General features: G+C 44.2%; 1 protein-coding gene across 4 annotated transcripts in view; it reads right to left on the bottom strand.

The window, feature by feature from the left end:
• The window catches only part of PIMREG (PICALM interacting mitotic regulator), a 61,001-nt gene that overhangs the window by 27,131 nt on the left and 6,767 nt on the right, over positions 1–27,103 (bottom strand). Inside the window, exon 1 of one of the 4 annotated variants that reach the window (XM_056558429.1) lies at positions 463–848. The exons of 1 other annotated variant lie outside the window; for it this stretch is intronic. The gene's annotated coding sequence lies outside the window, so the exon portion shown is untranslated. Of the gene's footprint in view, positions 1–285; positions 408–462; positions 849–27,103 lie in introns of those variants that run through there. 2 more of the 4 variants (XM_056558430.1, XM_056558432.1) reach the window with 2 other exon arrangements.

A 27,103-nucleotide genomic window follows, 5' to 3' on the forward strand; every position in this document is an offset into this window, starting at 1 on the left:
ATTAAAAGGGTTATGATTTTTAAAAGGTTAGGAGGAAAAAACGAAAACAGAAAAATGCTTGGTCCTTAAGGGGTTAAACTTACAGCAACTAAACCTGAAAGTGAGGAATAAAGCAGTGTGAACCCAGTCCTACGTTTACCTAGAGAACACTATGGTACAATAAAATGCCTCTTGCACCCCTGTAGATATAATGGAGAGCAGACAACGTCGGACTACGGCGAATAATCGCTCCAGCCATGGACGATCTGGGAGAAAACCCTGGACCATGTATTGACAAATACATACATTCCCTATACAGGGGCAGCACCAGCACCACAGGGTTTTGAGCTATGCAGGAAAACCCCGCACCGCGCTGCTCGTGAAGGACAGGGGACGCTCTCCCCCACACACGAGAATGCCGCAGCCGGTACCGCACTCCATAATACACTATATACATACAGTCATTACCGCAGCGTCACTCACCCGCTCACTATCGTCTCTTTCTCTGTGTTCGAATCCAGCGCCGCTCCCGCCCGCTTCCCTCTGCTCTGCTCCCATTGGTTGGCGTCCCGTGCACGCGCCGATGGAATTAACTATTGAGGTGCTGTACGCACAGACTTCCCTGGGGATGCAGTAGTTGGAGAGTTGTACAGGCCGGGAGCGAGAGGGTTACACGGGGCATTGACTGGGCGGGAGACCGCGCCTGACTCTGAATAGAGAACGTTCATGTGGAGTTCATAGAGTGTGTGAGGGGAGGCGGCGGCGGGGTGGATGCGAATCAGGATTTTTTTATTCCTGCTCTTTCAGTTTTCCTTCTCATCTAATAGCCGCCCATAATTCTTAAAATTTTCCACCTAATGACCGATATTTTTTTTTTTTTTTTTTTTGCGGGGACATACTGTACAGCACAGTGGGATGATTGGCTGCAATTCTCATACCTATCACTAGATGTCACTACACTTTTTACACTCATGGTAAATCACAGTTTGTTCTTTTCTGTAGTTTCTGATAGTAAAACTGCAAATGATTAACCATTTACTTGGAATCATAGCAAAGTCTATAGAAATAGAAAAATGAGTCAAAACATTTGTAGGGCTAGATAATTATTGATTTTACCTGTTTTGATTATCATCATCTCAGAATATATTTTTACATGGGGTTTATGGGTGGAATATTATGATACCCATAGTCTTATCAGAAATCGGTCAAATGTGTTACTAGGCATGTATACCCATGATTAGAGATGAGCGAACTTTAGAAAAATTCCATTCAGCCGATTCCCCGAATATTAAAAACGGCAATTTCTGGCCTACATACAGCCTCTATAGGGGTATAGAACACTTTGCTGTGATCTAACACACATATGGAGTGTGCTGGGGTAGTGAAATAATACTGTTATTCAGAATAACGTACAGATTGCCGCTTTTAGAATCACTGCCGCAGAGTGCCACAATGACAGAGCCTGGAGGTGGCATAGGAGAAGCCCATATTGTGCAGGGGTTGGCAACCCCTGGCACGCGTGCGAGTGCCGACCTGCAGGTAGTCCTGGGACACTGTCACTTTAAGCGGCTGCTAAAAGATCCGGCCAGGGTGACGGAAGATGTATCCCTCCCCTTTCCTCTCCCTACCTGGTTATTGCTGTGCTGCGCTGGGAACAACTTAAGAGAGAGAGAGAGAGAGTTTTCTCTCTTTTTCTCCCCTGTCACCTTTCAGCTGCTGTGCTCTGTTGTCTTTCAGCAGCATGGAGGGGGCGGTGTCATTCACAGCTCCCCCATAACAGTGTTCATTCACAGCTCCCCCATAAGTGTGTCATTCACAGCTCCCCCATAACAGTGTTCATTCACAGCTCCCCCATAAGTGTGTCATTCACAGCTCCCCCATAACAGTGTTCATTCACAGCTCCCCCATAACTGTTAATTCACAGCTCCCCCATAAATGTGTCATTCACAGATCCCCCATAAGTGTGTCATTCACAGCTCCCCCATAAGTGTGTCATTCACAGTTCCCACATAAGTGTGTCATTCACAGCTCCCCCATAACAGTGTTCATTCACAGCTCCCCCATAACAGTGTTAATTCACAGCTCCCCCATAAATGTGTCATTCACAGATCCCCCATAAGTGTGTCATTCACAGATCCCCCATAAGTGTGTCATTCACAGCTCCCCCATAAATGTGCCATTCACAGATCCCCTGTAAGTGTGTCATTCACTGCTCCCTATAACAGTGTTCATTCACAGCTCCCCATAAGGGTTCATTCACAGCTCTCCGATAAGTGTGTCATTCACAGATCCCCCATAAGTGTGTCATTCACAGCTCCCCCATAACTGTTTATTCACAGCCCCCCCATAATTGTGTTCATTCACAGCTCCCCCATAAATGTGTCATTCACAGCTCCCCCCATAAGTGTGTCATTCACAGCTCTCCCATAAGTGTGTTATTCACAGCTCCCCCATAAGTGTGTCTTTTACAGCTCCTCATAAGTGTGTCATTCACAGCTCCCCCATAAGTGTGTCATTCACAGCTCCCCCCATAAATGTGTCATTCACAGATCTCCCCCCATAAGTGTGTCATTCACAGATCCCCCCATAAGTGTGTCATTCACAGATCCCCATAGGTGTGTCATTCACTGCTCCCCATAAGTGTCATTCACTGCTCCCCATAACAGTGTTCATTCACTGCTCCCCATAGCAGTGTTCATTCACTGCTCCCCATAGCAGTGTTCATTCACAGCTCCCCATAACAGTGTTCATTCACTGCTCTCCCATAAGTGTGTCATTCACAGCTCCCACATAAGTGTGTCATTCACAGCTCCCCCATAACAGTGTTAATTCACAGCTCCCCCATAAATGTGTCATTCACAGATCCCCCATAAGTGTGTCATTCACAGATCCCCCATAAGTGTGTCATTCACAGCTCCCCCATAAATGTGCCATTCACAGATCCCCTGTAAGTGTGTCATTCACTGCTCCCTATAACAGTGTTCATTCACAGCTCCCCATAAGGGTTCATTCACAGCTCTCCGATAAGTGTGTCATTCACAGATCCCCCATAAGTGTGTCATTCACAGCTCCCCCATAACAGTGTTTATTCACAGCTCCCCCATAATTGTGTTCATTCACAGCTCCCCCATAAATGTGTCATTCACAGCTCCCCCATAAGTGTGTCATTCACAGCTCTCCCATAAGTGTGTTATTCACAGCTCCCCCATAAGTGTGTTTTTTACAGCTCCTCATAAGTGTGTCATTCACAGCTCCCCCATAAGTGTGTCATTCACAGCTCCCCCCATAAATGTGTCATTCACAGATCTCCCCCCATAAGTGTGTCATTCACAGATCCCCCCATAAGTGTGTCATTCACAGATCCCCATAGGTGTGTCATTCACAGATCCCCATAAGTGTGTCATTCACTGCTCCCCATAACAGTGTTCATTCACTGCTCCCCATAGCAGTGTTCATTCACAGCTCCCCATAACAGTGTTCATTCACTGCTCTCCCATAAGTGTGTCATTCACAGCTCCCCCATAAGTGTGTCATTCACAGATCCCCCATAAGTGTGTCATTCACAACTCCACCATAAGTGTGTACTTCACAGCTCCCCCATAAGTGTGTCATTCACACATCCCCCATAAGTGTGTCATTCACAGCTATCCCATAACAGTGTTCATTCACAGTTCCCCCATAAGTGTGTCATTCACTGATCCCCCATAAGTGTGTCATTCACAGATCCCCCATAAATGTTTCATTCACAGATCCCCCTATAAGTGTGTTATCTAAGGAACCCTCATAACTGTGTGATTTGCATATCCCACAAAGGTGTATCTTCTTCAGATCCCCCATAAATGCATCATCCAGAAATCCCCCATAAGTGTGTCATCCACAGATCCCCCTATAACAGTATATCATCTACAGATCCCAATAACAGTCATCTACAGATTATGCATGGCAGTGATTCTGGGGTCTTATTCTGGGGGTTTATATTATGCGGGGCGGTGATACTGGAGTCTGATTCTGGGGTCTGTATTATGCAGGGCGGTGATACTGGGGTCTGTATTATGGTGGGTGGGGATTCTGGGGTCTGTATTATGGTGGGTGGTGATTCTGAGGTCTGTATTATGGTGGGGTCTGATTTTGGGGTCTGTATTATGGTAGGGTCTGATTCTGAGGTCTGTATTATGGTGGGTGGTGACTGGGGTCTGTATTATGGTGGGGTCTGATTCTGGGGTCTGTATTATGGTGGGTGGTGATTCTGGCATCTGTTTTATGGTGGGGACTGATTGTGGGGTCTGATTCTGGGGTCTGTATTATGGTGGGATCTGATTCTGGGGTCTGTATTATGGTGGGATCTGATTCTGGGGTCTGTATTATGGTGGGATCTGACTCTGGGGTCTGTATTATGGTGGGTGGTGATTCTGGGGTCTGTATTATGGTGGGTGGTGATTCTGGCATCTGTTTTATGGTGGGGACTGATTCTGGGGTCTGTATTATGGTGGGATCTGATTCTGGGGTCTTTATTATGGTGGGATCTGATTCTGGGGTCTGTATTATGGTGGGATCTGATTCTGGGGTCTGTATTATGGTGGTGGTGATTCCGGGGTTTGTATTATGGTGGGGACTGATTTTGGGGTTTGTATTATGGTGGGAACTGATTCTGGGGTCTGTGTTATGGTGGGTGGTGATTCTGGGGTCTGTATTATGGTGAGGTTTCATTCTGGGGTCTGTATTATGATGAGGTTTGTATTATGCGAGGCAGTGATTCTGGGGGTCTCCATTATGCAGGGCGTTGATACTGGGGTCTGTATTATTAAGGACGGTGATATTGGGCTCTGTATTATGCAGGGTGGTGATACTGGGGTCTGATTCTGGGGTCTGTATTATGCGGGGCGGTGATACTGGGGTCTGATTCTGGGGTCTGTATTCTGGTGAGGCCTGATTCTTGGGTTTGTTGTATGGTGGGGTCTGATTCTGTGGTTTGAATTAAAATGCTTATTCATGCTAAACAAATACTTTTGGCTGTTGTGTGCAATCACCTCTCTTTGTATCGTCCTCACTGTAAGTTCCTTACAGCAGGGACAATATAGTGGAAACATTCAGAAAAAAAAAAACACTTACCCTGTGACAAGCCACATCCACACAAACCCCACCCACAGTAAACCACAACCATAATAAAGCCACACCCATTTTTCTGGTGCATCAAGTGACTTCAAAAATTTGTTTTGGCACGGCACTACCAAAAGGTTGCCTATCCCTGATATAGTGGCTGAATGACACAGCGTGGAGGTGTTGGCAGCATAAGGAGACCATATAGCCGTAAATGACACAGCTTGGATGTGGCTGAAGCATGAGGAGAACATATAGTGGCTAAATTACACAGCGTGGAGGTGTTGGCAGCATGAGGAGATCATATAGTGGCTAAATGACACAGCGGGGAGGTGTTAGCAGCATGAGGACACCATTTAGTTGCTGAATGACACAGCCTGGAGCTGGCAGCATCATGAGTAGACACTAGGGCTTCACAATCCCTAAGATTAAAAGATGAATTTTGACATTTAAATTGAAGATTTATGGTAGTTAGTACGACCATACATTTTTTTAGGCCCAGGCCCAGCAGCATCAGTAAACCATATATTGGCTGAATGACACAGCCTGGAGGTGGCTGAATCATGAGGAGACCCTATAATGGCTGAATGGCACAGCCTAGAGGTGGCTGAAGCATGAGGAGACTATATGGTTGCAGAATGGCACAGCCTGGAGGTGGCTGAAGCATGAGGAGACATATAGTGGCTGAATGGCCCAGCCTGGAGTTGGCTGAAGCATGAGGAGACCATTGAAATTTAAGATTTTTAAATGTAATTTTAAGATTTTGAAATTGAAATTTTAACTCCCAGTCCCACGCCCCGGCATGTTGGTACAAAGGACCAAATATAACAAGGAGTCATGTCACATGGCAGCACAATGACAGAGCTTGGAGGTGGCATCAGTATGAGGAGACTATATAGTGGCTTAATGACTGCCTGGAGTTTGTGGCACCATGGGGAGACCAAAGAGTGTCTGAATGGCACACCCTGGAGTTGGCAGCAGCATGAGTAGACACTAGGACTTCACAATCCCTAAGATTGACCCCTTAACGACCACGGACGTAAATGTACGTCCTGGTTTGGCGCTACTTCGGGCACCAGGACGTACATTTACGTCCTGTGTATGACTGCGAGCATCGGAGTGGTGCTCGCATCATACACGGCAGGTTCCGGCTGCTATCAGCAGCCAGGGATCCCCCGGTAATGGCCGACATTCGCGATCGCACGCATGTCCGCCATTAACCCATCAGATGCCGTGATCAGTACAGATCACGGCATCTGCGACAATGCGCATGTTAAAATAGATGATCGGATCGCCCGCAGCACTGCTACGGCGATCCGATCATCTGTAATGGCGGATGAAGGTCCCCTCACCTGCCTCCGTCCATTTCCCGGTGTCTCCTGCTCTGGTCTGAGATCGAGCAGACCAGAGCAGGAGAAAGCCGATAATACTGATCAGTGCTATGTCCTATGCATAGCACTGAACAGTATTAGCAATCAAATGATTGCTATAGATAGTCCCTTACGGGGACATAAAAAGTGTAAAAAAAAAAAAGTAGAAAAATGTAAAAAAAAAAAAAATGTAAAAAAAAGTGAATAATCTCCTCCCACAATAAAAAAGAAAATTGTCAGTTTTTCCCATTTTACCCCCAAAAAGCGTAAAAAAATATTTTTTATAAACATATTTGGTATTGCCGCATGCGTAAATGTCCGAACTATCAAAATATAATGTTAATAATTCCGTACGGGGAACGGCGTAAACGTAATTTTTTTTTCCAAAAATGCTGCTTTTTTGTCCCATTTTATTCCCCAAAAAAGTATAAAAAATTATACAAAAGTTTTATATATGCAAATGTGGTATCGATAAAAGTACAGATGACGATGCAAAAAATGAGCCCTCATACCACCCTATATATGTAAAAATGAAAAAGTAATAGGTGGTCAAAATAGAGCGATTTTAGATTACTGATTTTGTACAAAAAATTTTAGATTTTTTTTAAGCAGTACAAAAATAGTGTGTAAGCCATGGGTATCATTTTAATCGTATTGACCCACAGAATAAAGAACACATGTCATTTTTACCATAAATTGTACAGTGTGAAAACGAAACCCTCAAAAATGTGCAAAATTGTGGTTTTCATTAAAATTTCCTCCCTAAAAAAAATTTTTTTTGGGCTTTGCCATACATTTTATGGTAAAACGAGAGGTTTCATTACATAGTACAATTGGTCATGCAAAAAAACAAGCCCTTATATGGGTCTGTAGATGGAAATATAAAAGAAGGTGAAGGAGGAAAAAACAAAAATCCAAAAATAAAATTGGCCTGGTCCTTAAGGTGAAAATGGGCTTGGTCCTTATGAATTTTGGAATTTAAATTGAATATTTATGGTAGCTAGTGCTACCATAATAATTTTTAGGCCCAGGCTCAGCAGGTCAGTAAACCATATATTGGTTGAATGATACAGCCTGGAGGTGGTTGAATCATGAGGAGAGCCTATAGTGGCTGAATGGCACAGCCTAGAGGTGGCTGAAGCAGGAGGATACCATATAGTGGCTGAAGGGCACAGCCTAGAGGTGGCTGAAGCATAAGGAGACCATATAGTGGCAGAATGGCATAAGCTGGAGGTGGCTGAAGCATGAGGAGACTATATAGTGGATGAATGGCACAGCCTGTAGTTTGTGGTAGCATGAGGAGACTATATAGTGTCTGAATGGCACAGCCTGGAGTTGGCTGATGCATGAGGAGACCATATAGGGGCTGAATGGCACAGCCTGGAGGTGGCTGAAGCATGATGAGACCATATAGTGTCTGAATGGCACAGCCTGGAGGTGGCTGAAGCATGAGGAGAGACCATATAATGGCTGAATGACTGTCTGGAGTTTGTGGCAGCATAAGTAGACCATATAGTGTCTGAATGGCACAGCCTGGAGTTGACAAAAGCATGAGGAGACCATTTTGAAATTGAAATTTAAGTTTTTGAAATTGAAATTTTAGCTAACACTACCAGGTTTTAGTGTCCCAGGCCCCGGCGTATGGGTACAAAGGACCAAATCTAACAAGGAGTCACATGTCACATGGCAGCACAACGACAGAGCCTGGAGGTTGCATCAGTATGAGGAGACCATATAGTGGCTGAATGGCAGCCTGGAGTTTGTGGCAGCATAGGGAGACCATATAGTGGCTGTATGGCACAGCCCGGAGGTAGCTGAAGCATGAAGAGACCATATAGTGGCTGAATGGTACAGCCTGGAGTTGGCTGAAGCATGAGGATACTATATAGAGGCTGAATGAGACAGCATGGAAGTGGCAGCAGCAGCATCAGGAGTCCTGAAAGTGACCCTAATGCAGAAGAATTTCTGAAACTGGGGACCAGCACCTTAATTATGTTTTTCAGTATCCATGGCAGCACAATTAGAGAGCCTGTAGGTGGCAACATCAGCACGAAGAGACCATAGAGCAGCACAATTAGAGAGCTTGGAGGTGGCAGCATCAACATGAGGAGACCATATGGCGGCACAATGTAAGTGCCTGGAGGTGGTAGCATCAGCATGAGGAGACCATATGGTGACACAATAACAGAGCGTGGAGGCGGTAGCATCAGCGTGAGGAGACCATAGAGCAGCACAATGAGAGAGCCTTGAGGTGGCAGCATCAGCATGAGGAGACCATAGAGCAGCACAATTAGAGAGCCTGGAGGTTGCAGCATCAGTATGAGGGGACCATATGGCGGCACAATGACAGAGCCTGGAGGTGGTAGCAGTAGCATGAGGAGACCATAGAGCAGCACAATGACAGAGCCTGGAGGTGGTAGCATTAACATGAGGAGACCATAGAGCAGCACAATGACAGAGCCTTGAGGTGGCAGCAGCAGTATGAGGGCCATGCCAACTGAGGGTTGAGTCTGAGGAACCCACCGACTGTTGACTGGGGGGTATCGGATGTCACTTGGAATGAAGTGGATGACCAAGTGAACCGATCAATCACGGCTGCTGGGTTTCAGGTCGAGAAACGACTGCTAGCTGACACCGGGAGCTCAGACCTCTTGCTGCGACTCCTGGTTGCCACACGCCCCTACTCTGCTGCGACCTCTGCCTGCGCCTGCGCCTGATGAATTTAGGCCTCTGTCACTCCCCTATGCATACCCTGACACTACTCTGCCTGACATATTTATTGTGTATATGAGGGGAGTATGCTTAAAATGTATTTCAGTACAACACTAGTACTAGTACACTACTTAGATGTACGTATGTGGTATGCACTTATGAGGGCATAAAAATGTGGTACAGTAGGCTTAAAAAAACATATTTTAGTAAAACACCAGCCAGTGATTACTTTTGCCTGGACTTTCACGGTATCTAGGCCCTTGACAGATTAACAGGTACAAAATAGTACAGTACTTTGATTTACTTATGTGGTATGCACTTATGAGGGCAGAAAAATGCGCTACAGTATGCTTAAAAATTTTTTTTTTGTAAAACAACAGCCGGTGATTACTTTTGCCTGGACTTTCACAGTATGTAGGCCCTTGACAGATTAACAGGTACAAAATAGTACACCACTTAGATGTAGGTATGTGGTATGCACTTATAAGGGCAGAAAAATGCACTACAGTACACTAAAAAAAAATTGCCCAAAACACCAGCAGTACACAACAATGCTGGAGAACACAGTCACTGTGTACTAAACCCAAAATTGCAAAAAGACTCTCTCTCAAACACTATTAGGAATGGACTGCTGGGTATGGATTATACCGTCTACGGACCAGTATAACCAGCAGACCAGTTGTGGAGCAAAGATACTGATTTGCCCTAAAAAATTACTGTAAAAACGTTTTTGCAGCTGAGGCAACACACAGCTCTCTGCCCCTCTCTGTAATACAATGCTGTTCACAGTGACTGAGGGGTTAATCGCTGCAGTAAGAATTAATTTATGTGCAAAAACGCTGTTCTCTGTGTCCTACAGAAGGTTGAGGTGACTAAGAATTGAAATGCTGCTGCAGCAAGCTTTTCTGTGTAGAACACACACAGCGGCGTCCGTCCTATCTTTCTGCAGTGTAATGAATGAAATGACGAACCGGAAAATGGTTGCCAAATATATAGGGCTGTGACATCACAGGGGTCACTGTCTACTGATAGGCTGCATCCTGCATGCCTTCAGGGTCATCCCGCCTACCTGCCTTCCCACCTTCCCAGCGTTCCTTGCCCCATGTACTGCATTTTAGATGCCCTGGAGCCTGGACTGCAGTAAATGGAGTTTAATGAAGCGATTCACGCAATAGAATCGCGGCAATATTAGCATTCGTTGCTAATTCGTAACGAATTCAGGTTTCTCGGCTTTGATTCGCTCATCTCTAACCATGATATTACACCTATAATCACCATGTAAAAATATATTCCAAGATGATGATAATCAAAATAGGTAAAATCGATAATCTAGCCCTACAAGTGTTTTGACAAGTTTTTCTATTTTTTCTATAGAATTTACTATTATTCCATTGTACGACTGTAAATATTTTAGCAACTAAAAAAGAAAAACTGAAAAAAACATTTTAAAACTTTTGGGGACACTTTTTGGTAAAAACACACATTATTTTTATACTGTAGGTCAATATGATTACAATGGTACCCAATCTATACAAGTTTTGTTTGGTAACTTAACCTGTCAAGTACAAAGAGCGTATAGGTACGCCCTTGCGTCCTGGTATTTAAGGACCAAGGGGGTACCTTTATGCCCTGAATCTTTAAGCAGCTTTGAAGCGAGCGCAGGAACACAGGGACTATTTATTGCAATCTTTAGATTGCAGATACTGATCAGTGCTATACATAGGCATAGCACTGATTAGTGTTATTGGTGAACAGGGCCGCCATCAGGGGGGTACAGCCAGTACCCCAGTCAGAGGCCCGGGCACCCAGGGGGGCCGGGGTCCCTAGGGCTGCAACATGCAGGGACCGGGGCTGGCACTGTCCCTGCATGTGCATAACCGGACCCTTCACCTGCGGGCCCCATCATTCCCCCCTGCGACTGGGCCAGCAGGTGAAGGGGGGGGGGGGGGGCTGCGCCCGCGGATGCGGGACACCTGTCCCGAATATCCGAGCGACCGCAGCTTTTAACACTGAGTGTGCCTTTAAGACACACCCAGCATTGAGCGTGCGCTCGGCTGCGGCAGCTGACGTAACAGAAAGGAGCCGGCGGGCAACGTCCTGTCACTCCATTCCTGTACAGCAGCGACTCTCCGGAGGCTGTCAGCACAGGAAGCAGAGAGAAGAGGAGAGAACAGGAGCTGCAGGGGAACGAGGCCGAGGTGAGTGTTTTTTTTGTTAGAGGCATTACTATATATGGGAGCCATGTGAGGGGGCCTTACTTATATGGGGGCAAAGTGAGGGGGGCATTACTTATATGGGGCAAAATGAGGGGGCATTACTTATATGGGGCAAAGTGACGGGGGCATTACTTATATGGGGGCAATGTGATGGGGCGTTACTATATATATGGGGGCCATGTGGGGGGGACATTACTTATATGGTGGCAAAGTGAGGAGGGCATTACTTATAAGTAATGCCCCCTCACTTTGCCACAATATAAGTAATGCCCCCCTTACTTTGCCCCATATAAGTAATGCCCCCTCACATGGCCCCCATATATAGTAATACCCCCATATAAGTAAGGCCCCCCTCACATGGCCCCATATATGGGGGCATTGTGAGGGGGCATTACTATATTTACTATATATATATGTGTGGGGGCCATGTGAGGGGGCATTATTATGTATGGGAGCCATGTGAAGGGGCATTATTATGTATGGGGGCCATGTGAGGGGGCATTATTATGTGTGGGGGCCATGTGAGGGGGCATTATTATGTATGGGGGCCATGTGAGGGGGCATTATTATGTATGGGGGCCATGTGAGGGGGCATTACTATGTATGGGGGCCATGTGAGGGGGCATTACTATACATGGGGCAATGTGAGGGGCATTACTATATATGGGGGGTCATGTAAGGGGGCATTACTATATATGGGGGCAATGTGAGGGGGCATTACTATATATTGGGGGTCATGTGAGGGGGCATTACTTATATGTGGGCAATGTGAGAGGACATGATTATATATGGGGGCCATGTGAGGGAGCATTATAATCTATGGGGTTAATGTAAGGAGGCATTATTATATATGGGGTCAATGTGAGGGGGCATTATTATGTATGGGGGATGTGTACGGGGACATTATTATATATGGGGCAATGTGAGGGGTCATTATTATATATGAGGGCAATGTACAGGGGCATTATATTATATGAGGGCAATGTGAGGGGGCATTATAATGTATCAGAGCATTGTACTGGGGCATTATAATGTATGAGGACAATGTTGGGGCCTAATACTCTACAGGGCAAAGAAGTGACTACTATATGGGGCAGTGTAATACATATAGGTGGTTTGTATACAGGTGAAGACTTTCCTGTAGCGAGAATCCTAAAATGTTTGTCTGGCAGATTCGGTGAAGATGAGTTGTGATCGGGAGAAATCTTCATGAAGACCCAGGACAGATGAAGAAGAAAGAGTAAAGTGAACGACTGCGATCAGAGAAGACGCCCCTGTGAGTATGTACCTTAATCACTTATAAGGTCTGCAGCACCTGTGTACAGCTCAAATCTACCTCTATATAGGGGTTATTGATCTTTTGCAGAGTGGTTTTTATTCAATAACAATATAGCAGTGTTAGTGGTAATGGTAGTGGTGTGGCAGAATTACTGTATATGTCCCTTGTATTGTGGTGTTATTTGTGATAATGTGTATAGTGGCTTTTATTCCCTTACAGTATGGTGGTATTATTTAGTCACTGCAGAAATAATATGGAGTGGTGATATTATTTTATGTTTCTAAGCCCGATACTAAGATAAAATCCAGTGTGTGCCACGGGGGGGGGGCAGTCTACAAGCTGTGTAAAGGGCCCCAAAATTTCTGAAGGCAGCCCTGTTGGTTAACTACTTCTCTGGGCTGCTCAATGGCAGACCAGAGGAGAAGACCCTAGGAGGCAGATAAGGAAAGCTCCGGCTGCCATCTTAGCTGATCTGATCCCCGCAGCAATGCAACTCGCAATCAGATCAGCCCCAGGAACCATTGCATAGCTGCAAATGCTGGGATTAAAATTGATCACAGCATCAAAGGGGTTAATGGCGGACATTAGCACGATCACTTATGTCCGCCATTACCAACGGGTCGCTGGTAGCATCCGGTAGATGGGTCCTTGGTAGACCTGTGGTCTATGATGCGAGCGCATCTCCTGCACTCGCGTCATAGCCATGGAGGGGCATAGAGGTACGTCATGGTGCTCTAAGTCCCAGGTGCCCAGGGCGTTCCTGTATGCCCTGTGTCTTCTAGGGCTTTAGGGGTTAAATAAAATAATGGAGAAAAAAAAATGTGGTATGCCGTGTGTATAAATGTTCAAACTAATAAACTATCATGTTAACCTCTTGGAGACGCAGGATGTACAGGTATGCCCTGCATCCCCGGTCCTTAACCCCTTAAGGACGCAGCCCATTTGGGCCTTAAGGACGCAGAAATTTTTATTTTTACGTTTTCATTTTTTCCTCCTCGCCTTCAAAAAATCATAACTCTTTTATATTTTCATCCACAGACTAGTATGAGGGCTTGTTTTTTGCGTGACCAGTTGTCCGTTTTAATGCCATCACTCATCAGGTGCCTACGACAGGAGGAGATGGGGGTTTGAATTTATAACAATATCCTTGTGTACCTACATCCTCTTCGTCAGTGTTTTTTTTAGGGAACGGCCCTCTCCCCCCACGAGGTCCACCTCAATACCAACTGAGGGAACGACACCGGAGGTAATATCCGAAAGTAATGAGTTTCAGATTATTAATTAATCTTCAAGGATTTTCAACACAAATGAATTATCAGTGTTAAGAAAAGGGCTATTATTTGTCCCGGTTACTAGATTCAAGTCCTTTGACTGGATTAAGAACATAAATTTATTTTGCCGTAAGCTCAAATGGCACCGTTTCTTCAGATTGCATGATAGACGGCAGTGCTTAGAGCTGGGGATTACAGAAGATGAGTTACCGATGACCAATTATTACACTGACTTCTACCGTTTACAGATCTTAGACCCCCTAGTACGGCTATGCCACCGATGTCTGATACTACAAGTATTGATATTTTTCTTGAACTGGTCACACAAGAACTTGAATCAATATCTAGTATGGGTCACCATAGACACAATCTGTCAGAGGACGAATTGTATGCTCTGTTAAATTTTGAAAAAGACGACCAGATTGTTATCAAACCATCTGATAAAGGTGGAAATCGTTGTCATGGATCATGAACCCTATTGGAAAATGTGCCTAGACTTACTTCTATGCCCAGATAACTATGAAATTTTATCTAAGGATCCCTCGGATGGCTACCTTATACAGCTTAGAAACATTCTCAACGAAGCAAGGGAGAATAGTCTGATTAGTGCAGCTGAATTCAAGTTTATGTGCCCGAATACACCAACTATTGCTACCTTTTATTGTCTCCCCAAGGTGCATAACGGCACTAATCCTCTGAAGGGGAGACCTATAGTGTCAGGCATAAACTCTCTGAGACAAGGTATTAGCCTGTATGTAGACAAAATCCTGAGGAAATTCGTGACGGCATTACCGTCCTATGTCAGGGATACAATGGACTTCTTGAGAAGATTAGAAAATGTGCCGGTAGAGGATTCCATGTATCAAGCCAGTATTGATGTTGAATAACTTTACTCCTCAATCCCTCATGACAAGTGGGTTGAGGCAGTGGAATTATTTTTACAAACGAGGGGCAATTTTTTCAGATGTCATAACTCATTCATCATTACCTTGTTACAATTTATTCTTACGCACAATTTCTTTCTGTTTGACCGTCGCTTCTTCCACCAACTCAGGGGTACCGCCATGGGGAGCCCCTGTGCTCCCATGTACGCGAATCTACTCCTGGGTTGGTGGGAGGACACGATGGTCTTCCCCCCAGAGGAGACAAAATGGTCCTCCCACATACATCTGTGGATAAGGTATATCGATGACATTTTTATCCTATGGGGTGGTAGTACGGGTGACTTTCAGGAATTCATTACCAGCCTTAATACTAACGAGATAGGCCTATTCTTCACATCAGAGATACATCCACGGGAATTGTCATTCCTGGATGTTAAGGTCTGTAAAAATGGGGAGGGTGGTATTTCTACCACACTCTATAGAAAAACAACGGCAACCAATTCCCTGTTACACTGGACTAGCTATCACCCCACGGCCCTAAAAAAGGGTATACCGAAGGGGAAGTATATGCGACTACGGAGGAATTGTTCCTCGGATGAGGATTTTAAGGTGAAGGCTAATGGTTTGTGCCAACGGTTCACTGAGAGAGGGTATCCTCTGGAAACCCTAAAGCCTGCCTTTACCTATGCTTCACAAATGAACCTTGGACCTTTTGTCTCCCAAACCTGAAAAGACACCCAATGGTTTAACACGCATCATTGGCACCTATGATGACAAATCCAACATTGTGTATAATATAATTGCTAAACATTGGAAGGTCCTAGAAGCGGACCCTCTTTTAGACAGAGTGATATCAGAGAGACCATTAATTACATACCGGAAAGGTCGCAGCATTCGTGATAGATTGGTCCATAGCCATTACATCAGACCTAAACCTGCAGGGACTTGGCTTACATCCAAACCTTTAGGGGTATTTCTGTGTGGTTCATGCATTGCATGTCCCTATGTGGTTAAACGTAATGGTGTTATTAGTTCTTCTACGGGTCAGCTTTTTACGTCTAGAGGGTTCGCTAATTGTAAATCAAAGGGCCTGAGTTACATTTGTCAATGTATGTGCCCTAAAGATTATGTGGGCAAAACGACGAGGGAATTGAGACGAAGGGTGGTGAACACCTTGGCGACATTCGCCATAATAGGAATACGTCGATATCCAGACACATACATGAACACCATGGGGGTGAATGTGTGGGTCTCAAATTCTTCGTCCTAGAAACTGTGTCCCCCTCCCCACGGAAAGTCAACTATGATAAGATTATTTTGCAAAAATAACTGCAATGGATCTATCGGGTCAAATTGTATGCCCCTCATGGACTGAATCAGGCTCTGGCATTCAATTGTTTCATATGATTTTTTCCCCTTCACTATTTCTTGTCTCAATAAATGAGGGTCTTCACTGTTTCGTTTATTTATTAATTCGTTTTGACATATTATTGGTTTGTCCTGTCCTATAGTAACAATCCGGTCCTGGTTATATCTGCATGGGATAGTGCAATTACTGTGCCATTATATAGTGGTGGCTACGTTATATCAGTTAGCCACTATATTTATCATCTAATATCTACCCCTAGTTCTGATACTTATCTCCTATGCGTGTTTAAGCTTATGTATTTATAAGTATTATTGATATACCTGTTCGAGACCTGTATGAGGTTCGGCGCCTTGGACTTGCGCTAAAGTATCAGCGCTATTATATTGGCTGGGAGAATCTATTAGGAACCCAGGCGCATGCGCCAATGTGATAGGTTAGTTGAACTATCTATCACTAAGCCTGTTTATCCGGTTCCTATGGGAACCAGGTAGATATCCTCGACAAGTACCGGAAGTGATGTAATACTCACTTCCGGTCTCTGACACGCAAGCTTGTAGATATCATTAAGCCTGCTTATCCGGTTCCCAATGGAACCAGTTAGAAATCTTTCGGCAAGTACCGGAAGTGATGTAATACTCACTTCCGGTCTCTGACACACAAGTTTGGAGGTATGTCTGTATGCGTTCCAGCAGCAACCAATGGGAACGAGGAGGAATGTCCCTGGGTTGGCGTGGGTACTTTCAGGCATGTTCATAAGGAACGCCGACTAGTACGATATCGCCACCGCCTCCAACTGGATCGCCATGACAGCAGCTCTAGTGGATCGAGCCAGTTAGCCGCATCACTCTCCTGATGACCCGTAGCTGGGAGAAACGCGTCGAGAGAAATGAGCATCTAAACTCATCTAATTTCACTTGAGTATGTACCTTTTTCTTACCCCCGTTATTTGCCTCATATACAATGTGAGCATAAGTATATATATATATACAGGTATGCCATGAAGAGACTTGGTATGCCATCAGTTATCTGTACATGAGTATCATTATAATTTGGATTTCTTTGGTTGTACTGCACCACGTGCTACCTCTGTGTATCGGTGGACTACATCTGTATTGGTTGACTAGTATAAACCTCATATGTTTATTTATGGAATCAGGCACTCTGTACGTTTGATGATATGCTCACATGTAGAATGTATTAAGTATATGGGCTATATGTGCTTGTTTTGAGGGAAGCCTTGTTGTGAGGGTAACTCCTCTCTTTTGGTTTGATAGTGTGTGGCATTATTGTGACCTACCAGCCTATTTTTTACTGTGCCCCCTCATAACCTATATTTCTATCTTCTTATCTGTCTGTACCGATACCCACCCCCTGCACTCTATTATCCATACTAGGGTCACCTATACTAGGGACCTGCCCGGATAGTAAGGTAGTATGTGTATCTAGCAAGTGAGCTAGTGTATGTAGGGGGAGTGTAGAAGTGCAGGTTAGGTTCCGGAGCGGGACCGTCCTTTTTAGGAAGACAATTCCACCTAGGTTTAGGGCCTAGTTTATGGGTAGGGAATAACAGGTACCGTGTCCCTACCCACCCTGTTGTCCCGCCCTGAGCCATCCCCTGAGCCACGGGGGATAGGGCGTAATAGGAAATAAATCTGTGGATACTCTAGTGTGTTTTGTTATCATGTATGTTTATCATCTGTATCCGGTAAACTTGGCGGAGTAATTACCCTCAACACGTACTGTGTTATATGGTGTATCAGACGTGCTGGTTACTTGGATTTCTTGATTTTTTGTTTATCACATTTGGTATTTGTGTGTTTTGTTGCCTCAATGAGCAATATGAAACCCTATTTGGTTTCTTTTTAGGGGCAAGTAATAAACATTGTGTTTTGGTCCTGTTCTGTGATTACATCACTCACTTTACCATAAAATATATGGCGCAACCAAAAAAATACTATTTGTGTGGGGAGATTAAAACGAAAAATGCAATTTTGCTAATTTTGGAAAGTTTTGTTTTCATGCCGTACAATTTATGGTAAAAGTGACGTGTGTTCTTTATTCTCTGGGTCAATACGATTAAAATGAAACCCGTGATAACATACTTTTCTATTACTGTTGCGCTGAAAAAAAATCCCAAACTTTTTAACCAAATTAGTACGTTTAAGATCCCCCTATTTTGAAGACCTATAACTTTTTCATTTTCCGTATGAGTGGCGGTATGAGGGCTCATTTTTTGCGCCCTGAACTGTACTTTTTATTGATACCATATTTGCTTATATAAAACTTTTAATCCATTTTTATAAATTTTTGGGGGACAAAATGTTATAAAAAAGCAGCTATTTTGGCCTTTTTTTTTTTTTTTTTTTTACATTCACGCCGTTCACCGTATGGTATCATTAACATTTTATTTTAATAGTTCAGATATTTATGCACGCGGCGATACAAAATATGTATATAAAATATTTTTTTTAACACTTTTTGGGGGTAAAATAGGGAAAATGGGGCAATTTACGTTTTTATTGGGGGAGGTTTTTTTTTCACATTTTCTAACTTTTATTTTTACATTTTAATAGTCCCCATAGGGGACTATTTCAAGCAATCATTCAATTGCTAATCCTGTTCAGTGCTATGTATAGGACATAGCACTGATCAGGGTTATCGGTGATCTTCTGCTCTGGTCTGCGGGAGGCAGATCAGAGCAGAAGACTCCCAAAAGACAGCGGAGGCAGGTGAGGGGACCTCCAGCTGCCGTGCAGGATTATCGGATCGCCGTGGCAGTGCTGCGGGCGATCCGATAATCCAATTAAGTGGCCGCAATGCTGCAGATGCCGTGATCGGTATTGATCACAGCATCTGAGGGGTCAATGGCGGACATCCGCGGGATCGCGGATGTCCGCCATTACCGGCGGGTCCCTGGCTGCGATCAACAGCCGGGGCCTGCAGCGCATGATCCGGGCATCGCTCTGATGCCCGCGGTTATGCTTAGGACGTAAATGTACGTCCTGGTGCGTTAAGTACCGCATCACCAGGACATACATTTACGTCCTTTGTTGTTAAGGGGTTTAGGATTGAGGGCGGACCTGTACTCCCTGCGGATTTCCGGTCCCCGCCGCTCGCTGGGTGAGGACCGGACCGGGATGCCTGCTGAAATCGTTCATGAGGCATCCCATGCAAAGTCCCCCCCCCTCCCCATGTCGGCGATCGATTCCGGGTCAATCGGGTCAATTGATAGGTGCCGTCAGGAGTGAGGTGGCATGGAATGACTGACCATTGTCCTGCCTGGTGGCGATCACCGATGATCACCAGTGATCGGGGCGGCGATCAGAGCCTTCTTTACCACGGCAGAGGTTGGCTGGGGTCCCTTTAGGTGGTTGCGGCAGCAGTAGGAGCAGCGACGGCAGTGGCGGCGGAAGGGGCAGGATACAGCAGGAGGTGAGGCCTGTTAGTCTCCTGCTGTTGCTTAGCAGCAACTCCCAGCATGCACATCCAAATGGTGTTGTAGTTCTGCAACCGCTGTTGCACAACCATAACTCCCAGCATGCCCTTTGGCTGTCTGTGCATGCTGGGAGTTATAGTTATGCAACAGCTGGAGTCACATTTTTTCTTATGAAACAAGAAGCGGTTGCATAACTACAACTCTCAGCATGCACGGACAGCCAAAGGGCATGCTGGGAGTTGTAGTAGTGTACCTCCAGCTGTTGCATAACTACAAATGCCAGCATGCCATTCAGCTGTCCGTACATGCTGAGAGTTGTAGTTTTGCAACAGCTGGATGCACACTGGTTGCGAAACACTGAGAGTTTGTTACAGCCCACCGTTCCAAAGATCTGTCAAACGCCAGTGGGTGTAAATGCTCACTGCACCCCTTATTAAATTCTGTGGGGGTGTAATTTTCAAAATGGGGTCACATTTGGGGCGTCCACTGTTCTGGCATCATGGGGGCTTTGTAAACGGACATGGTCCCCGAATTCCATTCCAAACAAACTCTCTCTCCAAGAGCTCAATGGCGCTCCTTCTCTTTAGAGCATTGTAGTGCGTGCGCAGAGCACTTTACATCCACATATGGGGTATTTCCATACAAATAAAAAATTTGGGGTAACACCAGCATTTTAGTGAAAAAAATCAAATTTTTCAATTTCACGTCCAACTTTAGCGGAAATTTGTCAAACACCTGTGCTGTGTTATGTTCCTTTTTTTTTTTTTTTTTTTCCTGGCACCATAGGGGCTTCCTAAATGCAACATGCCCCCCCCCCCAAAAAAAAAAAAATTTAACTAAATTTGTTTTAAAAAATCCAAATGTGGCTCCAAATGAGCATTGCAGTGTGCCCGTAGAGCACTTTACGTCCACACATGAGGTATTCCATACTCAGAAGAAATGGGGTTACAAATTTTGGGGGGCATTTTCTCCTATCACCTCTTGTAAAATATGTAAATTTGGAGAAAAAAATGCATTTTTGTGAAAAAAAAAATCATCAAAGTCATCAAACACCTGTGGGGTGTTAAGGCTCACTGTACCACTTGTTACGTGCCTTGAGGGGTGTAGTTTCCAAAATAGTATGCCATGTGTTTTTTTTATTTTTATTTTTTTTATTTACTGTTCTGGCCCCACATATGCCACATGCCCCCCAAAAACCATTTCAGCAAAATTCACTCTAAAAAATCCCATTGTCGCTTCTTCCCTTCTGAGCCTGTTAGTGCACCCACAGAGCACTTTACATCCACATATGAGGTATTTCCTTACTCAATAGAAATTGGGTTGCAAATTTTGGGGGGGGCTTTTTCTCCTTTTACCCCTTGTAAAAATTCTAAAACTGGATCTACAAGAACATTCCAGTGTAAAAAATGAAGATATTGAATTTTTTCCTTTACTTTGCTGCTATTCCTGTGAAACACCTAAAGGGTTAGCAAACTTTCTGAATGTCATTTTTGAATCCTTTGAGGGGTGCAGTTTTTATAATGGGGTCAGTTATTTCTAATACAAAGGCCTCTCAAATCCACTTCAAAACTGAACTGGTCCTTGAAAAATTCGAACTTTGAAAATTTTGGGAAAAATTGGAAAATTGCTGCTGAACTTTGAAGCCCTCTGATGTCTTCCAAAAGTAAAAACATGTCAACTTTATGATGCCAACATAAATTAGGCTGGGTCCACACTACGTTTTGTCCCATACGGGAGCGCATACGGCAGGAGGGAGCTAAAAGCTCGCGCTCCCGTATGTAACCGTATGCGCTCCCGTATGTCATTCATTTCAATGAGCCGACCGGAGTGAAACGTTCGGTCCGGTCGGCTCATTTTTGCGCCGTATGCGCTTTTACAACCGGACCTAAAACTGTGGTCAACCACGGTTTTAGGTCCGGTTGTAAAAGCGCATACGGCGCAAAAATGAGCCGACCGGACCAAACGTTTCACTCCGGTCGGCTCATTGAAATGAATGACATACGGGAGCGCATACGGTTACATACGGGAGCGCGAGCTTTTAGCTCCCTCCTGCCGTATGCGCTCCCGTATGGGACAAAACGTAGTGTGGACCCAGCCTTAGACATATTTATTGTGAATCAATATTTTCCTTACAAGTAGAGAGCTTCAAAGTTTGAAAAATTCAAAATTTTCTAATTTTTCATGACATTTTGGAATTCTTCACCAAGGAGTGATGCAAATATCGATAAAAATTTACCACTATGTTAACCCCTTAAGGACTCAGGACGTACTAGAACGTCCTGGCACCCTGGGCTTTAAGGACCCATGACGTACTAGTACGTCCTGGTGTTTCTCCGGTCTCTGCCGCGCCCCAGGCAGAGATCGGAAGCGGATCCAGCAGGCATCCAGGGCAAACGCCGAGGGGGGCCATAATCGCCGCAAATCACTAGGGAAATCGCCCCTGCGATCTGCGGCGATACCGGTCTGATCGGGTCTCTGAGACCTGACCGCCCGGTAATTTTGCATGATCCCGGTTGTCACAGACAGCCAGAACCATGCTAAAGTATAGGAGCGAGGTGGCAAGCCTGACACCTCCTCCTATCCCCTGCGATCCGTCGGTTAGGTAACCGACCAATCACAGGGGGGCGCTTACTTCCTCCCGCCCTGCCCGGTCCCTGGAATGCCGGAGCTGACGGGAGGAAGACCGGAGGACGCGGCGGGGGACGGCGGAGTGCTGGGGCCCGGCCTCGTTACTTACCTCGTCCCTGAAGACCCGAATCCCGGCGATGAAGACAGCGGCAGCGACAGTGAGTTCCTCTTCAGCCGCGGTCGGGCCCTTTACAGCAATGCACGTCGCCGTAAAGCAACATGCATTTCTGTAATGGGACCCTGTACACTACAACTCCCAGCATGCCCAGACAGCCCTTGGCATCTGGGCATGCTGGGAGTTGCAGTTTTGCAACATCTGGAGGTCCACAGTTTGGAGACCACTGTGCCCTCCCAGATTTTGCAAAACTACACATCCTCAGCTACTACTACTGTCCAGGCATGCTGGGAGTTGTAGTTCTGTAACATCTGGCCCTTCAGATGTTGAAGAACTACAACTCCCAGCATGCCTGGACAGTTTTGGCATACTAGGAGTTGTAGTTTTGCAACATCTGGAGGGCTACAGCTTGGACACCACTACACATTGGTCCCCAAACTGTTCTCCTCCAGCTGTTGCGTAACCACTACTCCCAATATGCCCTTCGGCTGTCTGGGCATGCTGGGAGTTGTGGTTTTGCAACAAATGGAGTAACACTGGTTGGGAAACATTGTCTGTTTCCTAACTCAGTGTTTCCCAACCCGTGTGCCTCCAGCTGTTGCAAAACTATAACTACCAGCATGCACTGATAGACTGTACATGCTGGGAGTTGTAGTTTTGCAACAGCTGGAGGTCCCCCCCCCTTTGAATGTACAGGGTGCATTCACATGGGCAGGGGGCTTACAGTGAGTATCAGGCTGCAAGTTTGCAATGCAGCAAATTTTGCATGGCAGCTCAAACTCGCAGCAGGAAACTCGCTGTAATCCCCCGCCCATGTGACTGTACCCTAAAAACACTACACTACACTACACTAACACAAAATAAAATAAAAAAACACTACAAATAAACATACCCCTACACAGCCCCCCTCCCCTCCCCAATAAAAATGAAAAATGTCTGGTACGCCACTGTTTCCAAAATAGAGCCTCCAGCTGTTGCAAAGCAACAACTCCCAGTATTGCCGGACAGCCGTTGACTGTCCAAGTATGCTGGGAGTTTTGCAACAGCTGGAGGCACCCTGTTTGGGAATCACTGGCATAGAATACCCCTATGTCCACCCCTATGCAAATCCCTAATTCAGGCCTCAAATGCATATGGCGCTCTCACTTTGGAGCCCTGTCGTATTTCAAGGCAACAGTTTAGGGCCACATATGGGGTATCGCCGTACTTGGGAGAAATTGCCTAAAAATTTGGGGGGGCTTTTTCTCCTTTCACCCCTTATGAAAAGGTGAAATTGGGGTCTACACCAGCATGTTAGTGTAAAAAAATAAATTTTTTACACTAACTTGCTGGTGTTGCCCTATACTTTTCATTTTGACAAGAGGTAAAAGGGGAAAAAAGCCCCTCAAAATTTGTAATGCAATTTCTCCCGACTAGGGAGATACCCTATATGTGGGCGCAAAGTGCTCTGGGGGCGCACAACAAGGCCCAGAAGGGAGAGTGCACCATGTACATTTGAGGTGATTTTCACAGGGGTGGCTGATTGTTACAGCTGTTTTGACAAACGCAAAAAAAAAAAAAACACATGTGACCCATTTCGGAAACAACACTTCTCATGGAATGTAATGAGCGGTGCAGTAAGAATTTACACCCCACTGGTGTCTGACAGATCTTTGGAACAGTGGGCTGTGCAAATAAAAAATTTTGTACAGCCCACTGTTCCAAAGTGGGGGGTAAATGCTCACTGTACCCCTTGTTACGTTACTCAAGGGGTCTAGTTTCCAAAATGGTATGCCATGTGTTTTTTTTTTTTTTGCTGTCCTGGCACCATAGGGGCTTCCTAAATGCGACATGCCCCCAGAGCAAAATTTGCTCTCAAAAAGCCAAATGACTCCTTCTCTTCTGAGCATTGTAGTTTGCATGTAGTGCACTTCAGGTCAACTTATGGGGTACCTCTATACTCAGAAGAGATGGGGTTACAAATTTTGGGGGGTATTTTCTGCTATTAACCCTTGCAAAAATGTGAAATTTGGGGGGAAACACATTTTAGTGAAAAATGTTTATTTTTTATTTTTTACGTATGCAAAAGTCGTGAAACACCTGTGGGGTATTAATGCTCACTTTATTCCTTGTTACATTCCTCAAGGGGTGTAGTTTCCAAAATGGTATGCCATGTGTTTTTTTTTTTTTTTGCTATTCTGACACCATAGGGGCTACCTAAGAGCAACATGCCCCCCAAAAACAATTTCAGAAAAACGTACTCTCCAAAATCCCCTTGTCGCTCCTTCCCTTCTGAGCCCTCTACTGCGCCCGCCGAACACTTTACATAGACATATGAGGTATGTCCTTACTCGAGAGAAATTGGGCTACAAATTTAAGTATCAATTTTCTCCTTTTACCCCTTGTAAAAATTCAAAAATTGGGTCTACAAGAACATGCGAGTGTAAAAAATGAAGATAGTGAATTTTCTCCTTCACTTTGCTGCTATTCCTGTGAAACACCTAAAGGGTTAAAATGCTGACTGACATTTTGAATACTTTGGGGGGTGCAGTTTTTATAATGGGGTCATTTGTGGGTATTTCTAAGATGAAGACCCTTCAAATGCACTTCAAACCTGAACTGGTCCCTGAAAAATAGTGAGTTTGGAAATTTTGTGAAAAATTGGAAAATTGCTGCTGAACTTTGAAGCCCTCTGATGTCTTCCAAAAGTAAAAACTCATCAATTTTATGATGCAAACATAAAGTAGACATATTGTATATGTGAATAAAAAAAATATATATATTTGGAATATCCATTTTCCTTACAAGCAGAGAGCTTCAAAGTTAGAAAAATGCTAAATTTTCAATTTTTTCATCAAATTTTGGGATTTTTCACCAAGAAAGGATGCAAGTTACCACCAAATTTTACCACTATGTTAAAGTAGAATATGTCACGAAAAAACAGTCTCGGAATCAGAATGATAACTAAAAGCATTCCAGAGTTATAAATGTTTAAAGTGACAGTGGCCAGATGTTTAAAAAATGGCCGGGTCCTAAGGTGTAAAATGGCTGGGTCCTTTAGGGGTTAAAGTAGAATATGTCATGAAAAAAACAATCTCAGAATCAAAATAAAAGGGAAAAGCATCCCAGAGTTATTAAAGGGGTTATTAAGGAAAAACCTTTTTTTTATATATCAACTGGCTCCAAATAGTTAAACAGATTTGTAAATTACTTCCATTAAAATATCTTAATCCTTTCAGTACTTATGAGCTGCTGAAGTTGAGTTGTTCTTTTCTGTCTAAGTGCTTTCTGGTGACACGTTTCTCTGGACCCGCCCATTTTAGAAGCAAATCCCCATAGCAAACCTCTTCTACTCTGTGCAGTTCCCGAGACAAGCAAAGATGTCAGCAGAGAGCACTGTTGCCAGACAGAAAACAACAACTCAACTTCAGCAGCTGATAATTCTTGAAAGGATTAAGATTTGTTAATGGTAGTCATTTACAAATCTGTTGAACTTTCTGGAGCGAGTTGATCTATAAAAAAAAGTTTTTTCCTGGAATACTCCTTTAATGCATAAAGTGACAGTGGTCAGAATTGCAAAAAAGGGCTCAGTTCTTAAGGTGAAAATGGGCTGAGTCCCCTAAGGGGTTTATTAAACCACATTGTCAATTGAGTAAACAAAAAAAAATTATGAATTCCAGAATTGAGTACAGAATTGATTACAGATCACATACAAAAAATGAGCCCTCAAACAGCCCCGTATGTGTTATAGGGGTCAGAAGAGAAAAACTTTAAACATATTTATTTTCGTTCAAAAATGTATATTTTTTTTTTTAGTAGTAAAAAAAATGTAATCTTATATAAATTGGATCTCACTGTAATTTTATGGACTTACAGAATAAAGACAATTGGGGGGGAGGGGGGGGATTTATCAAAGGATTTAGACTGTTTTTTCCCATCTAAAATTGTTGCACAGAAAGTCGCAGTCTAAACACTTGCGACTTTTTCTCAACTTTTTCTTTAGAGGAATTTTAGTACATGATGCATTCTAGGCTATTTTAGATGGAAAAATGCAATGGTGCTAAAAATAGATGAGCACATTTTAAAAAAGTTTGTGGCGAATCGATATAATAAAGTGTATGTGTATTTTTAACTTTTTTTCTCTATGAAATTGTATAAAAATAAGGGTTACTTAAGTTCAGAATAACGAGTTCCATATCTTATCTGCACATGAGGAGGATGGATGGTGATTGGTTTGACAGTACTGTTCACACGCCACCCCTTCTGGTAAACAACTACTGGGCATGCGTGATATGTCACACTTATATAACATGTTGTGTAAAAAAGCGCATAATCGTAAGCGCGCACAAACAAGACTTAACCCTAACTAGTAGCACACGTGATCACCATGTGAATGCGCAGTGGGTACGTGAACTAATTATTGAGCATATACAGATCTGCGCAAGGCGTGGTAAATCAGGGACAAAAACGTTGGTAACTCCCCGAATCATTGGGATTTCCAGCCACAGCGGACGAGTTGTGTGATGCAGACATAGACGGGTACCTCCTACGATCGATGATGAGTCCCCCGATCACGGAGTGATGATACAATATCCGGTAAATGTATTGATTCTTACTTCCATGATTCATTGCTTATATTTCATTATGTTTAGATTTTAGCAAATAGGTAAATAAAATATGTCTTATGCTTAGAAGTGTGCCTATTTTGTATAACAGTGAGCGTTTTGAGGAGTTTCAAACTAGTTAGCAAGACAACTTCTGACACCCA

This window comes from Hyla sarda, chromosome 2 (assembly GCF_029499605.1).
Source record: "Hyla sarda isolate aHylSar1 chromosome 2, aHylSar1.hap1, whole genome shotgun sequence".
Classification (NCBI taxonomy): Eukaryota; Metazoa; Chordata; class Amphibia; order Anura; family Hylidae; genus Hyla; species Hyla sarda.